This window comes from Chiloscyllium plagiosum, unplaced genomic scaffold (genome assembly GCF_037043375.1).
Source record: "Chiloscyllium plagiosum isolate Xiang-an unplaced genomic scaffold, Cpla_swu_hap1 HiC_scaffold_18, whole genome shotgun sequence".
NCBI classification, from domain to species: domain Eukaryota; kingdom Metazoa; phylum Chordata; class Chondrichthyes; order Orectolobiformes; family Hemiscylliidae; genus Chiloscyllium; species Chiloscyllium plagiosum.
In genome coordinates, this window is record NW_028270156.1 from 96332243 (window position 1) to 96346458 (window position 14216).

General features: G+C 42.0%; 1 long non-coding RNA gene across 1 annotated transcript in view; it reads right to left on the minus strand.

Moving 5' to 3' along the window:
- The window catches only part of LOC148147080 (uncharacterized), a 578686-nt gene that overhangs the window by 376038 nt on the left and 188432 nt on the right, over positions 1 to 14216 (minus strand). The gene's annotated exons all lie outside the window — the stretch shown is intronic.

The following is a 14216-nucleotide window of genomic DNA, read 5'->3' on the forward strand; positions in this document are numbered from 1 at the left end:
GCTGGACCAGAAACACTCAAGTATAAAAGTAAACAAAAGAAATTTTCACATAATGTGAGTTTTGAAGTGACGAAATCGGGGAAATTCACTCTTTCGAGTGAATCAACAACTTTATTTAGAGATACAAAACCATTAGTGAATGATTAAGAATAGATTAGATGAGAGTTTCTTCCACTCAATGAAGTTACTGAAATCCTGAATAAATTTCTGGAAATAAACCGCAGATTTCTGATTTCGTAGTGTTTCAAAAGAAGCACGAACAAACATACAAGGAGGGAATTTACCACTGAAAGAAAGGAAAAGTGTGGGTGTAGATTAATTTCGAATTTGGTTGTTTTCAGACACAAAGGCATTTCAAGAACGCGTACAGCTGAATTAGATTGAGTATAAAAAGTTCATGGATTTGACACGTGTAGCTATGATTCAAGGTGAAGCATTTTAAATGGGGGTGATGTCCTAAAACAACTGCAGACAGAAGTTGCATCCTAATGAGTAGCAATTGAATTGTCACTTCGAGACGCAACACCTAATTTAAAGATTTGGTAACTGCGATAATACGATCATTTTCACCTGTGCTTCTGACCCCGTCTGAGACAAGTGGTGAGCTATTCATTGCAAAGATGGATAGATTATTAAAATATACAACATCAACTTTTGCCTTCACAAACCCATGAGCCTTTTATTTTGTTATTCATCTGCAGAAATCTTAAAATCTTCATCTTGAACAGACTCAATGACAGATCTCTATTGTGTCTCTGGCATCAAATTCCAAAGTGTAAACCCCCTCTGAATTCTTCCACCTCAGTTCGCTGTTTGGGAAGTGTTCCTGTTGTGGGAAATGCACTTTCCCGTGTGTCAACTGCTGCTCCCAGCTTGCGCTCTGGCACTGTACTCATTTTCCTTCTGACACTTGCTCACTGGGTTGCTGTGATGATACAGTGACTTGGTGTCGCATGGCCCATGAAAATGATACAGTTCAAGGTTTTTGCATTGTTGAATTCAATTGTCAGTTTAGCCTTATTTAGTATTTAGACATTGTCTGTCCTGTACACAAGTGCGTGTCAAAAATATCTGAGTGGAAGAAAGGTGTTCCAAATAATGACATTGAGCACTATGTACTGTCCTCCAGTCTGGAAAACAATTCCTCACAGACAACGTTACACCTCCTGCTGTCACGGGCTCTTCATTCAGTTGATTTCAAATCGTCACAGAATTCAACAGACCTTGTTACATCGTCATTTCTTCATTTTTGTTCAGATCACTGTGAGCAGAGTGTCACAGTGGGAGTGCGCTTGCCCCACAATCCAGAGGTCACACCATACTCTTGGAACTGTACTGCGCTAATTATCATTTCACCAACACCAGGGAGAAATATCTGCTGCTCCGCATAATTTATGCAATTCACTTATTGACAAGGTCAGATATATCTAGGCATGTATGACGAGGTGGCTGAGAGGTTAAGGCGATGGAGTACTGTACGCTCTGTACGCGTGGTTCGAATCCCTCTCTCGTTGCTTTTATCGACGATTTTCATTGTGGCTATTGTTGGATGACCACAGCTCACTTATTGAAATTGGAACTCCAATGGTCAGTTTCTATGCATTACGCTACTATAAAATCTCAAAGAATAATTTGAGCCTGTTGCCTAAACTGCATTGAATTGCGGATTGAATTGGGATAACGAAAAGGAACGCGTTTCTCTTTTCCAAGTCAATTTGCTGTGAATTTTTATAATATGAAAGAGATCCAGGAAAATGAAATAACGAGAGATGTGAAGTGTATGTTTATGCAATGGTATTCTTAATGAGTGTTTTGTCAGATGAAATCTGGAGCAGGTTGGGTCGAAGTGATTTATCTTGGTGAGAAGAGCACAGAGAGACAGAACAAAATAATGGAGATATTTCAAAAAGGGCAGGGAATGTTTGTAGGGGCACTGAGAACTGGCTGTAAATGCACAGTGGAGAATTGCCGATGTGGGTGCCGTGCATGGGCAAGGACAGACTTACACACTGGTCTCGCCCTTTCCCCTTTGCTCTCGCCATTGGTGAAGACTGGACATAAGACACAGATAAACGCAAGAAGTGGGAAGCAAGCTGCCTCTCGTTATGCGCACACTGGATGCATCACATTGAACTATGAACAACTGGAGAAGTCAGCATGTTAACTGTAGGGACGGAACCTAAACTGTGGATCAATAACCGCAGATTAATGCATCATAAACATCAAAAATGATTCCAAGTGTCTTAATGCTCATGTCATTAACAAATGTTTCGTTCTAATCCCCGTGTGGCTGAAAAAAGAAGACATCACATATCAAGGTGGATGACGACATTACCAATTTTTTCTTGAAATTGACATGTATTTAAAAATATTACACAGTGAACAAGTTGAATTTAAATAATACAAACCACATTCCCTCACTTGGAATACAAGTGTGATTTCATTACAACATTGTCCTTGCTAAGGAGCAGTTGCTGAACATGAAAAATAAGATGTAATTTTTATTGAACATTCGTCAAGTAGCACCATTATCTTACTTTGGATTGACTGCAGTATGCACATGCTAAATAACGTTTAAGAAAGAAAGTCGATTGGAAATAACAATTCGGTGGTGATTAAAAACAAGATTAGGCTCTCATGATGCAGATATTCCACCAATGTTTCCAGTGGCGGAAATGGTCAGTGGGCAGTATTTCTATGATGGTATAGAGGTGTGTGAGCTGCCAGGGATTGGAGCTCCCACCTCATCTGGAGCGGCGTCTGCTGAAATTGACCAGGGAGCATTGTGACATCAGTCTGGGAGTTCCAAGCACACCTGTAGGAGCTTTTATTGACATGGAGCAGCAGGGAGCATTGGGGCAACAGGCTGGGACATGCAGCCTCATCTGGAGCAGCTTTTATTGACATGAAGCAGCAGGGAGCATTGGGGCAACAGGCTGGGACATGCAGCCCCATCTGGAGCAGCTTTTATTGACATGAAGCAGCAGGGAGCATTGGGACATCAGACTGGTAGATCCAACCTCAATTGGACCGCTTCTATTGACATGGAACAGGGAGCATTGGGACATCAGGCTGGGAGCTACAACTTCAACAAGAGCAGCTTCTATTGACATAGAGCAGCAAGGAGCAATGGAACGTCAGGTTGGGAGCTGCAACCCCACCTGGAACAGCTTGCATTTACATGGAAGAGGAGGGAGTATTGGGACATTAGGCTGGGGGAAAGGATATTCAACGATTTTAATCTGAAGTAAAATAGGTTTCAACACCTCAGGTGTTAATTGATTTATGAAGAATCTGTCCCGGGAAAATAATTAATTCTATAGATATTAAAGACAAGTCCTGCAATTATTCAATTCAGGAAAATGCATTGCTACAGAGAGAAATGGGAGTGATGTTTCAAGTCTTTGACTTTTCTTTTCTGGTCGAGTCTGCACTGGATTACATCACCGGAAGGACGTTTTCACTTATTTCATGTGATTCAGTTTCCTGCAAATACGGACAGGTTATTAACGTAATCTAAAGCTGAAAATTAATGGAATATGCAATGTTGTGATGAGGCTGGAGTTTACCTCTAATTATGGTGGAAACGCATCAAAGTAAGTTGTAATTTCCTCGATCAGCAGTGACCTCACTCATTGGCTGATCAGATTGTGAATGGCAGTTTTTTTAAAGGACAATTTGAAGTGAATCAATGATTATCTCTGTTCTTTGTTCACCTTGTGCCTGTTCCTGTTATTGCTCATGCCCTTGTTTGCACCACAGCTCTGCAGCGTGTAAAATCTCAGCTGGGAATCTTGCCAGTGGGACAACCAGTCATATAGCTGGCTACTGATCAGGTGGTTGTAGGTTCGAACTTACTTGGCGCAGTCGCATTGTGGAGATTCATCACATATCGAAACTAATCTTTCTTTACACAGAGGTGGATTATATTTGAAATTTTCATCTCCAGGAACGAAAATTCTTTCAATGTCTTCGATCAGTTAAACATTACCAAGAACAATCCGAGTTAAAAATTACACCGCACCAGTTTGTACCGAACAGGCATATTTGGAAGCACCAGTGTTCCATGCGCTGCTTCTTCATCAGGTAGTTGTCAACTGTGGGACTCTATCTGGCTTTGTGTGCCTGTTAAATTTATCCATCCAAGTCCAACACCAACACCTTCCAAGTCATGCGTAACATCGACACAACACGAACGGTCGGTTAAAGTCCAGATGATCTTCCAAAAGGTCGCTCATGTTGACACACACATCAAGTTTCTACAGAAAGACACCCACCTGATGAAGGAGCGGCTCTCTGAAAGCTAGTGCTTCCAAATAAACCTGCTGGATTATGCCTGATGTTGGGTAATTTTTTTACTTTGGCTACCCAACTCAAACACTGGCACTTCCATATCATAGAGAACATCAGTCATGTCCCAGCGCTGTCAGAGATGGCAATCCTGGAAAAGCCCCACATATTGCTCATAGGTACGTTTCGTTTTCAGAAACCAACCCACTCCATAGCTGAGACTCAGTTTTGACAGCTTTTTGAAACTCTTTGGAAGTGGAATCAGATGAGAATGAAGGATGAAATGTCCGACTGTGCAGAGAGAGGGAAGGCAATTTTCCCTTCTTTCAAGGGCTGGGGTATTGATTGATCTAAGGCATTAAACAGATTCCTGGTAGAGATGTTCTCTCTGCCTCAGGAACAAGAAGTCCTGATTTCCTGAACAGTAATGAAACCCAGGCCACTCAATTAAAGTGCCGGATACTAACTACTAGACCACCAGGGATGAAGGCAGAAGAAGTTGCACCGTTTCTTCATAACACCGTTTTTAGAATTATGTCATTGCAAATATGTTTCCCCTCAAAAGTGATTGAATTATCGAGTGTTTACAGCACAGAAATGTGTCACATCATCTCACTTCCCAGCACTTGGTCTGTAAACCTTCCTGAAGAAGGGCTTATGCCAGAAACGTCGATTCTTCTGTTCCTTGGATGCTGCCTGACCTGCTGCGCTTTTCCAGCAACACATTTTCAGCACTTGGTCTGTAACCTTGTAAACCCTGACGTTTCAGGTGTTCATCTCAATGCTATTTTCTCTGGAACGGTTTAATCTCGTAAAACACAATACATGGGATTGAGGTTTGAGATGGGGAAAATGTGTTCACATTCAGTCGGGAAACTGAACCCCATTTTACCCACAGACTGAAGCACGCAGACACATTTCCCCAAGAGTGACACAGGCCTCGGGAGAAAACAAGCATAAAATAAGTTTACACGGACTTGGCTGACACTGTCCCATTTCAGACTTCAACATCAGTGCCTGGTTACAGCAAAGAAAGGAGGCATTCAGCCCCTCCCGTCCCAGTGTTCTGTGCCCATTCTTTCCCCATCACTCTGTCGTTTATACTGCCTCACCTGTTTCTTGCTGCCAAACTGGATCATTGATCACGCCCGCTATTTCCTATCCTGCCGAACGGTTTTCCTCAAGTTATTGGAAACAAAAACAGAAATGAGCTATTTCAGCACTTTTCTAGTTTACAAGACCAGTGTTATCACCACTGAGCCAGCACATTGCCAGCTCAGAGAGAAAGTCTCAAAAATTAGAAACCGAAATGCAACAGCTGATTGGATAGCCTCAGTATTGTAAACCAACCAACAAGACCGGAATAGAGACGTGGGGAACATGCATAGAAGGATGGGAGAATAGAATGACGAATCTCATGGTGTCCAGGGTTGTGTCAACAGAAATCTTCCCTAGTAGTATAGTGATGAGGATTCAATACTTTCACTGTCATGGCTTGTTAAAGGTTAACGTTTACAATAATCAAAATGAAATACTGCTGATCAGTCGAAGCAGAATGATGTTGTGCAGCAGTCAGAATCTCTTCCCTACATGATACGGTTCCACATCAGCAATGTCAGCTGCAATTGCCTGACGTTGAATCAGTTTAAATCAAGAACAGAAAGGGCGTCACTACAATGGAAGGGTAATGGTGGTTTGTAAGAGTTAACTACATGCCTGGTGGAGCCAGGTTTAATGTACTTACTGAATATTGGTTTTCCTGTTTACCTTGGTATACTGACCCCTCCGGATCAATTACCCACATTGTCTGCCCTTTCTGTGATGTTCTTTGTACATTTCACCTCGTTTCAGTGTTCCGGGGGTCCACGCATTTTTAATTTGGCACATTTTACTTAGGTCGGTTTTGCAGCTTCATATTAAGGCCAACAAGTTTAGGAACAGAAAGACACCATTCAGACCATCACGTCTGCTCCGCTATTGAATGGTTTCATGTCTGATCTGAAAACCTTGAACTGCACATTCTTGCCTTTCTCCAAAACGCTTTATGTCTTTTTTTTTTGAAGATCTGCCGATCTCAGCCTGATTACACCTAATGACCCTTCCTCAACAGCCTTCTCGTACAAGAAAGTCCACTGATCCAGAACTGTCTGAGAGAATAAATGCTTCCTCATCTCTGTTTTAATGGTGAGATCCGCATTATAATACGAAGTTAAATATCAAACAACACCTGGTCATAGTCCAACAGGCTTAATTGGAAGCATCTGCTGTTGGAGAGCTGCTCCTTCATCAGGTGGTTGTGGAGTACGCAGTTGTAAGATACAGAATTGAAAGCAAAGGTTTACAGTGTGATGTAACTGAAATTATACATTGAAAAATACCTTGATTGTTTTTTAAGTCTTCCATCCGTTAGAATGACTATGTTAGTTTCATTTCTTTCTTATGCAAATCGCAATACATTCTTTTAACAGTTACATTCTCAGGTGAACTTTCACGATTAGTATCAGCCCAGGTAATATGTTGAAGGTGTTAGTCCCTGTGTGCTCTGTCCGTGTCATAATGTTTAGACTGACGCTAATCTAAAAAAAAAACAAGCTGTAGGCAATGATGCTTTGAAGCATGGTACATTGGTGAAACCGAGCAGATGCTCCTGCAACGAATGAATGGGCACTGCACACCAATCAACAGACAAGTGTGCTTCTTCCCAGTTGGAGAGCACTCCAGGACATTCGACCACGGACCTTCCGGTGACAATCCTCCAAGGTGGACTTCGGAACAGGCCGCAGCTAAAAGTGCCCGAGCAGAGGCTGATAGCTAAGTTCAGTACCCATTGGGATGGCCTCAAAAGGGACCTTGGGTTCGTGCCACAGTACAGGGGTTCCCATTGCCCTATCTACACACAGAGACTCTCCTACACACACACTCACACACATACACAAACACACACACACACACACACCTATATACATTGGTGGGGTGAATTTGTACTTGCAGAGTTACAGTGGATTTTGCTCAAAAACTGCACGTATCCATGTAAGTCTCTGTTAACTCAATTTTTAAAATTAGAATCAGTCTAAACACTATGGAACAGACAGCAGCACACGTTTGTTAAAGTTCATTTGAGAATGTAACATTAAAATTAAACGTTTTGAGCTTTACATATGAAAGAAGTGCTGCCAACAAGGTCATTCTAACAGATGGGAGACTCAGCAAACAATCAAGGTATTTTCAATGTATAATTTCAGTTACACTGTAAACTTGTGCTATACATTCTGTGTGTTACAACAGTGTACTCCACAACTACATGATGAATGAGCACGGTCCAAAAGGTAGCACTTCCAATTAAACATTTGGACTATAACCTGGTATTGTCTGATTTTCAAATTTGCACACCACCGTCCAAAATTGGCATCTCCAAGTCATTCGATACGAGGCGCTCTGGTCACAGAACCAAACTTTCTGCACACAAATTATTAAATCCATGAAAAATCCTGTATGTTTCAAAAAGAATCATTTTTGTGTTACTGAGTCTGAGCAGGCAAAGGCAAAGGCTTTCAGCGTTTCTTCCCATTTGATTTCACCTCCGATATGAAATTCTCACTGAGTCTGACAGAACTGCCATCTTTGTTGTTTTGTAATGTCAGGAATTCCTGTTCAATTTAAGATTTTCATAAGGAACAACAAATCTTTTTTTTTCCCCTGACCGGAAAACAACATTGGGAAATAGCAGTGAGAGAGCTGAATTTCAACATTTTCAACAAGGAAGACATATGCAATGCTTGCAAATTTACATGGTGACTTTGTTTTTTGCGTTTTTGGTTCAGTTGAAGGATGACAGTCATTGAGTTTTTAAAAGCATGGCGAGAGGCCCTTCAGCCTATTGCATCAGCATCAATCATCAAACATCTGGCTTGTAAACACAGTTTCCAGCACATGACTCATAGCCTAGTGTGTTCTAACATTTCAAGTCTTCAGTTAAATTGTTATTCAATTTCATAAGGGCTTAAGTGGAACAAAAACTCATCTGTGAACTAAGAGTTCTGAAAGACAAACACTATCTCAGAGCCGTTTGTCAGTTTTCCTCATGATGCTGCGGAAAATGTTTCTGTGCTCACATCTGAATTGGCTTACTCTGTTTCTTCTTCAGTTTCCTTCTTTCTTTAAATGGTTTAGATTCCAATACAGTCACAAGGTGCAGTTTGCAGAAGTGTTGTGTTTGTACTTGCACTGACACTGTCTCACCGGAAGCTGCAGTCCTTCCCCGCGCTGATTCAGACAGCACTGTCCTTCCTGTGACATGTCCCATGGAGAATGAAAGGACAGGAATTAATAACCTGCACTTGGGAACAGAGCGACAGTTTTAAAACATTTACACTACCCCAGCGAGGAATGGAGCTCCTATCTCCTGCATAACATACGGCGGCACTAACCACTATACTACAGAGGACAACAGTTTCAAAGGAGACCCTTCAGCCTGTTGTGGCTCCAATTGTAAAAACCAACTGCTTAATGACCGAAATCGTTTAGCCCAGAACATTATATGTACTAGCAGAACATATTCACATCTGAATATTCCTTCAGGTTATAAGGCTTGCTGCCTCTCTGACCCTTACAGACAGTGCGTTCCAAATCCCAATACCCGCTGGCCTACAACGCTTTTCGACACATCTACTTAAACCATTCTGACTTTCTCATTAAATTTCTGGACCCCTGTGAGCGATCTCTCCCTCGATGGAAAACGCTTCTTTCAGTCTACCTTATCCATTATTTTGTACATCTGCACCATGCCTTTTCCCAAACTCCTCTGCACGGTGACAAACAACCCCAGTCTGTTCTGTCTCTTTTCATGACTGAAACCCTTCAGTCCAGACACTATCCGAGTGAATCTCTCCTGAACCTTTCCCACTGCGAATCATATCCCTGGACTCATGTGAATTGCAGTCTAGGTAGAGCCGAGAATATATATCTTTATATTCTCTAACAACATGGGGGTGGGGCGGGCGTGGCTCTGCAGCAGTTATTGCTTTGTGGTCTGGAGTCACATGGAGGCAGTTTCCCTCCCTCAAGGAGATCAGTGAAACAGATGGGTTTATCAGACAACGGATTTAGCATATGCTTAATTTTCGGTATTTATTGCATTCACATTCTACCATCGTGGTGGTGTGATGGGAATCGAACCCCTCTTCTCAGAACTTGGCTTTGTGTATTAACAATCCAACGATAATACCGCTAGGCTATCGCAGAAAGCCGTCGTAACTAACGTTTTCCAATAGAGGCTTTTTTCTCCAGTTATTCCCTATGCCCTTTTATTGAGCCTCAAGCTCCAATAATCTCTTGTCCATGTCAGTAAAAGCTGATAAAAGAGGATTGATCTCACAGCCACGCTATCCAAACGGATCGAATGATTTGAAGATGCTAATGAAGAGATTGGGGCATGGTCGCCCAGCAAAAGTGAGTGCAATGGCACAGACTGGACGGTGTCAACGTGAAAGTGCATGTTAGATTGTGCTGTGCCTCAGTCAAGTGGGACGATGGACGGAAAAGAGAGTGAGGGAGAGTGGGAGGGAAAACATCTTCGAGAACTTTGAGGTTTAAATGCTGATATAAGAAACGCAGAAATATCAGAGAACAAAATTCGATGGAAAACAAATCATCACCTCGGAGAATATTATCTTGTAAAAACGATTAATTTCTGACCGTGTTTCACCAGAAGTAAAACTTTGAGAGAACTCACCGCCATGATGTGGATTCGAGCCGAGGTCGCTGCAGTCACAACGCAGAATAAGAACTATTAAAAGATTACAGCACTCCACAGAGCACACTTACAAACTGCAACCAGTATGGTAGCAGAGGAAATGTAAGGAAGAATATACAATATCAGGACTTAGCGACAGGCATGTGGGAATGCAGAATGAACCGAATCTTTAACTTTATCATCCCCAGAGACTGTGGAGATTCCATGAATGAGAGTACTGGAGAATGTGATTAATGAAACACTCTAAACTCTTGGGAGAGTGCAGAATATTGTTGAAACGTATGATTCAATGGCACTAAAGCTTAACATCGGCTATTTCATCACTTTGCCCACACAAGGCAGTACCAACTGCTGCAGGCAATCACACATAATCCCAGTTCCAGACCCGGAATCAGAGAAACTGTGTGAAGCAGCCACGAAGATCCAATTGGAAATTGGAATGAAATGACGGGAGAGAGGCGCGAGGTTCGGACTGTTCCTGGTCAAAATCGGGCGGAAGGGAATACTTGCCCAAATTTATAATATCATCGCCATAAGCAGTACATGTTGCTGAGACAGCCGATTGGCGCATCTAAAGCGTGAGAGAGTTTAACTTTGGGGTGGCAAGGTTCGAAATTTCATTTTCCTGTTTGGATCCACGTTTTTGAAATTGGCAGTAGCAGCGGCTTTTGCTCGCATCAGCTGAGATTCAGCTTCTTCTTCCCAGTAAATACTGCAACATGGAGAAGGAGGTGTTTTGGTTATTTAATAAACTAGTCATCCTTGGGGACTCAGACATGGAACTGGTAATGTTAAAGTTCGACGAATAAAACCTGGAATGAAAACCTGACCTCAGGAACAGAGAACATGACTTTACTTTCCTGCAATCCCATTCATGCATGTCCCTTATGCAGCGGGTGCTACCATCTTTACCTAATCCTGCCTATTATGACTCCAGGGCCAGAACAACATAGCTGACACTTAATCTGAGAATGCCGACAGTGTCGGGAAGCAGGCCATTCGGCCCTTTCAGTCAACACCATCCCTCCGAAGCACATCCTATCAGACCCACAATCCATACCTACTCCATTCCCCTTCATTTCACATGGCTGATCCCAGTAACCTGCACACCTTCAGACTGTGGGAGGAAACTCACACAAGCAAAGAGAGAATGTGCAAACTGCACACAGTCACACGATACTGGGATCGAATCCATGTCTCTCGTGCAGCGAGACAGCCACGAATCAGAATGGACAACACATGCTGTCCTGACCAGCGACATCCACACCCTGTGGGTATATAAGGAAGAATAAAAACACATTCACAACTTGGACAACGGGACTTGCGTCTGCGTGGACAGGATTTGAACCAATCGTTCACCATGGGTAGATACAAGGACACCGATATCACAGAGAAACCAGGGCAATGCGGGATTCAATTACCTGCTGAAGTGGAAACTCATTTACTCAGTCAAACTGAGGACAGACTGTTCAACAGTCCCGTGTGTGGGAAGGGCTCAATGAGCAAAAGAACCTCCAGAGTAACCAACAAGATTATATATCCCAGAAGGAAATCAATTAAACTGTCAACGCTTAGGTTACTCCCAACCAGCTGCCAGTTTCATAGCGTCAAAGTCATAGACTCATGCAGCATGAAAATAAGCCTTTCACTCCTCCCATCTCAACTTAACATAATGCCAAACTAAACGAGTCGCATCTGACGGCTCCTGTAACTGCTGAGGATTAATAATGCCCTTGTGATATTATTACTGCATTGTTAATATGAATGTCCAGATATAATTCTGTGGACACGGGTTCAAATCCTGGCATGGCAGATGCTGGAATTTTATTTCAATAAATACCGAGGGTTGAAGAGTCTAATGATAATGTTGCATCAGTTCTTGTAGATCTGATTCACTACTGCCTGATAGGGACGGAAACTACCATGCTTATCTAGTCTGGCTGGCATGTGACTCCAGATCCATTATATCGTGGTTGATTCTGAACTGCTCAGCTGACAATAAATAATGGACTAGACATGAATGAATAGCTTTTTTTGAATCCCACTGAAACTTTCCAATTCATTTATCGATCGGAATATCCTGCAAATATTGTAAATGTACTTTCATTCATCACTGCCTCAGGAAGTGAATTGCACACATAAACCATCCTCTGTTAGAAAAAAAGCCTCTCATGTCTTATTTTAAATCTCTCTCTTTTCTCCTTAAACATTTGCCCTCTCGTCTTGAAGTCCCCCTCCTTGGAAAAACGACAGTTACAGTTAACTCTATCCGACCTCTAAATAATTTATAAATTTCTATCAAGTCGCCTTTCAAACTCCAGTGTTTGAGTGAAAATATTCTCAGCCTATCCAGCCTTGCGTTATAACACAAAGCTTCCCCACTAGCCATACGCTGGTATACCTGTTCTAAACCTACTCCAGCTGAATAATTCCCTTGCTATTACTGGGCGACAAGAACTGGATGCAGTATTCGAGAAGAGTCCTCACCCAATGTCCCATTCTACTTCAACATAATGTACCAACTGCTACGCTCAAAGGACTGACCAACGAAGGCAAGATAACAAGTTTTTTAACCCTTCTTTCTATATGTGAAGCTAACTAAAAAGAATTATGTGACTGCATCCCTGGTCTCCGTTTTCCACAACACTATGCAAAGCCCTATCACTAATTGTATAAGCCCTACCCTTATTTGATGTATTAAAATGCAATACCTTCCATTTATCCAGAGTGAACTCCATGTTAAATTTTTCAGCCCAATGACGTATTGGTTAAAGATCCTTCTGGAGTCTTACATCATCTTCTTTACAGTCTCCAATTTTGGTGTCCTCTACAAGCTTTTGAATCATAGCTTCGATGAGTTCCATTCTTTTCTCATATAGGTCAATGATTAATACTTATTTCTCGTGGACATGATTTCGCAGTTTGCAAATCAGGTAACAATTAGTCATGTAATTAACCAGGAGGAAGAAAGCCATAGACTGCAGGGGGATTGGAAACAATTGGCAAGAAAAAGTGCTGAATGGAATTCAATCCAGTGAAGTGGGTGATAATGAATTTGGGGAGGGACAATGATAAAAGTGTGAATACTAAGTAGTTTACAGTAATAAAAGAGAAATTGGAGTCGGCATTCACGAATTTTTGAAGGTGATTGGACAAGGGAACAAGTGTTTCGAGTGGTTGGAGATAATTTCTGTTCTTTACCGCAGGTGGGAAAACAAGATCAGGGAAATGATGCTGGAACATTAGCAACTGCCTGTTCAGAGAAGAGTCAGAGGACCGGCCACAAGTCTGGCCATTGCATTAATCATTTTCTTTTCGGAAGAATGATAAAATAGAAAATGGAGAGCCGAAATAGATTATGTGGCTCATCCATTCTGGATCAGTACTCAATCAGATCTTCGCTGACAGTACTCCAAGTAAGGCTGGCACGTTCCTTGGAGGGGAACATACAGATGGAGATCATTCGATGCATAAGTCCATTAGACAATGGAGCAGAAATTAAACCATTCAGCGCAGTGAGTCTGCTCTGCCATTAAATCATGGCAGATATCTTTATAAACCCAATTTTCCTGCTTTCGCCCCGTAAACCTTGTTCCTCTTGACAACCACGCTGCTACATGTCTAAGTCTTACATATGCTAAAAGACATGGCTTCCATTGCCTTACCTGGCAATCAATTCCATACATTCACCACTCTCGAGCTGAGTAGGTGTCTCTTATTACTGCTCTCAAGTGTCTTCCCTTTCCTCCAAGACTGTGCCTTTGGTCCCTACTAAAAATGGAAAAAACTTCCCAGCATCCACTTTTCCCGGCAATTCACGACTCTATAAGTACCAATTAGATTTCCTCTTATCATTCTAAACTTCGTTGAATATAGACCCAGAGTCCTCAAACGTTCCTCATGTGTCAAGCTTTTAATTCCTGGGATCATAATCGTGAATCACCTCTGAACACACACCAGGACCAGTGCATCCTTCATGGAAGTTGAGGACCAAACGTGCACACAGTAATCCAGATGTGGTCTGACCAGACTCTTGTAGAGCCTCGGAAGTGCATCACTGCTTTTATATTCAAGTTTTCCAAAAAAAAATGTCATCATTGCAATTGTCTTCCTAACTACAGATTCAACCTGAATGTTTATCTTGAGAGAATCCTTGGCTAAAACTCTCAAGTTT